Genomic DNA, 1094 nt, shown 5'->3' with positions numbered 1-1094 from the left:
TGCTATGAACATGGTGGAGCATGTGTCCTTATTACATGTTGCAGTATCTTTTGGGTATATGCCCAGGATTGGTATGGCTGGGTCCTCTGGAAGAACTATCTCCAATTTCCGGAGGAACCGCCAAACTGATTTCCAGAGTGGTTGTACCAGTTTGCAATCCCACCAGCAATGACGAAATGTTCCTCTTTCTCCACAGCCTCTCCAGCATCTGCTGTCCCCTGAGTCTTTTATCCTAGCCATTCTGACTGGTGTGAGGTGGAATCTCAGAGTTGTTTTGATTTGCATTTCCCTGATGACTAAGGATGTTAAGCATTTCTTTAGATGCTTCTCAGCCATTTGGTGTTCATCAATTGAGAATTCTTTGTTTAGCTCTGTACCCCATTTTTTAATAGGGTTATTTGGTTCTCTGGAGTCTAACTTCTTGAGTTCTTTGTATACATTGGATATTAGCCCTCTATCAGATATAGGGTTGGTAAAGATCTTTTTCCAATTTGTTGGTTGCCGTTTTGTCCTATTGACAGTGTCTTTTGTCTTACAGAAGCTTTGCAACTTTATCAAGTCCCATTTGTCAATTCTTGATGTTAGAGCATAAGCTATTGGTGTTCTCTTCAGGAAATTTTCCCCTGTGCCTATTTGCTCGAGGTTCTTCCCCACTTTCTTTCGTATTAGTTTCAATGTATCTGCTTTGATGTGGAGGTCACTGATCCACTTGGACTTGAGCTGTGTACAAGGAGAAAGGAATGGATTGATTTGCATTTTTCTACATGTTAACCTCCAGTTCAGCCAGCACCATCTGTTGAAAATGCTATCTTTTTTCCACCGGATGGTTTTAGCTCCTTTGTCAAAGATTAAGTGACCATAGGTGCATGGGTTCATTTCTGGGTCTTCAATTCAATTCCATTGAGCTACCTGCCTGTCACTGTACCAATACCATGCAATTTTTTTTTTTTATCACAATTGCACTGTAGTACAGCTTAAGGTCTGGGATTGTGATTACACCAGAGGTTCCTTTATTGTTGAGAATAGTTTTTGGCTATCCTGGGTCTTTTGTTGTTCCAGATGAATCTGCAAATTGCTCTTTCTAAGTCTGTGAA

This window comes from Mastomys coucha, unplaced genomic scaffold (genome assembly GCF_008632895.1).
Source record: "Mastomys coucha isolate ucsf_1 unplaced genomic scaffold, UCSF_Mcou_1 pScaffold18, whole genome shotgun sequence".
Lineage (NCBI taxonomy): Eukaryota > Metazoa > Chordata > Mammalia > Rodentia > Muridae > Mastomys > Mastomys coucha.
Note: the sequence above shows the minus strand (reverse complement) of the source record.